General features: G+C 46.7%; 1 protein-coding gene across 1 annotated transcript in view; it reads left to right on the top strand.

Annotated features, from left to right (window-relative positions):
• The first annotated feature begins 348 nt into the window (after positions 1-348).
• Positions 349-1,855, top strand: part of gja5b (gap junction protein, alpha 5b) — a 13,526-nt gene continuing 12,019 nt past the window's right edge. Inside the window, exon 1 of the mRNA XM_076303661.1 lies at positions 349-1,439. The gene's annotated coding sequence lies outside the window, so the exon portion shown is untranslated. The remainder of the gene's footprint in view (positions 1,440-1,855) is intronic.

Below are 1,855 nucleotides of genomic sequence, written 5' to 3' on the forward strand. Positions count from 1 at the left end.
GTATATTTGTTTATGTTTGTGTGTGACCAGTGTGTGTATGCATGTGTGTGTTGTGTACCAGTGTGTATAAGCTTATCTGATATGTATGTTAAACAAGTTACTTGTGTGTGTGTGTGTGTGTGTGTGTGTGTGTGTGTGTGTGTGTGTGTGTGTGTGTGTGTGTTTGCGAGCATGGTTCTTCTCAGGGGGGCCTGTGTGGACCTCCTCATTGTTTCTGAACACAATCCCACTTCCCTCCTCTGATGGGGAGATACTCTCCACACTAAAATAGAGAGGCGTGCGGGCGGGCATACCGGCAGCCGCGGCATTGTGAGGGGAGAGAAAGGAAAGCAGAGAGGGAGGAGAGGAGGAGGAGAAGGGGGAAGGAGGGAGGACAGGGGGGCAGAAAGGAGCTATGGGAGGAGAAGTTGTGTGTGTATGAGTGTGTGTGTTTGTGTGTGTGTGTGTAGGGAGAGAAAGAGTGTGTGCATGTGTGTGTGTGTTTGAGTGAATGTGTGTTTATGTGTGTGTTTGGGAGAGTGTGTGTGTTGTGTGTGTGTGCTTCTTACAGTGCCCCACTGGTGGGGCTGTTCCTCTGTTGGCCGTGTGACTGCTGCCTAGGGACATCTGCTGCTTCTTGTCAGCCAGGAACCCATGCCTAAGGAGGACACACACACTCATACACTCTTACTCTCTCTCTCTCTAACACACACACACTCTCCAACGCTCTGTAGCTCCAGAGCCTTTCCGTCAGTCTGTCTTTGTTTCCAGCCGTCTAGCCGCCAAGGACCAACCACCATCTACCATCAGCAGATGAGCTGCAGACTTCCTTTTCAACAAGGAGCCCTCAACACTCTGCCACTGGCCTGAGAGTGATCCAGTGGGAGACAGAGAGAGCATCACAAAGTGAACCAACAAGTACAGAACACTCTACTGCTTCTTGGAGAAGGAGAGAGTAAAAGCTCCGCCAGCCTTGGTAACCCAGCTGCCACTGTCACTGCCACCCAGCCCAGCGGAGAGGCTTGTCGCTGTCCACGCCTGAGACCAGAGACCTGTGTGAACTTGAACTCAAGTGGCAGAGTGCATCCTACTGCCCAAGGCAAAGATGATTGACCTTCCTGAACTCTTCACCTGAGCTTCTAACTCTTCTCGCATCTTTACTTTTCAGTCACACATTATAACTTTCCAGTCATCTGAAGTAACTTTCCTCAGAAGAGACCAAGATTCTGTCATCAATCTGACAGCAGTGATCACGACCGCCTGACCAGTAACCTTGATTGCTCATCGGAGAGTCACCCTCTCTTATTGACGACAAGCCTCAAGTTCCATACGCACAAGAGTAGAAGGACTATCTTATCAAACAGAAACAAATCCTTCTGTCCTGTTCAGTTGATACCCACCCAACCTGCCCTGTAAGCAGTGAGAGACTCCTTTGATATCCTCAGAGAAGCAAAGCACAGGTATGACGACATATTCATCAACCCCATTTTTCTAGGCCTTACTTCTTGTTTATATGCATTTCACTATATATTTTTTTTATTTTTAAATTAACTTTTCTTCGGCAATGTGGCTCACTTTTTTAGTCGGCATACACTTAAATGTAATTAAGTTAAGTAATAACGCTGATCCATTTCTTGAAAAGTTACGTATCTGTAAGACAATTATGACCTACAGTTAATCATTTGCCTCCAGCAATACACTTCTTAAGGCTCTTGTAGGATATTATTCAGGGCCATGCTATAGAACCGCATTTCCAGATGTGTAGCTGTGAGCTTGTCATGGTTCCAGTTCTGCTGCCTGGTGGTCATGAAAGCTATATGACAGCTTCATGTCAGCACATGGCACCATTGTGTTTTATACACACTATAAAAAATAA

This window comes from Alosa pseudoharengus, unplaced genomic scaffold (assembly GCF_046254945.1).
Source record: "Alosa pseudoharengus isolate Yale_2024_CS ecotype anadromous, Long Island Sound unplaced genomic scaffold, YU_APseudo_1.1 YU_APseudo_1.1_scf_24, whole genome shotgun sequence".
Taxonomy (NCBI): domain Eukaryota; kingdom Metazoa; phylum Chordata; class Actinopteri; order Clupeiformes; family Clupeidae; genus Alosa; species Alosa pseudoharengus.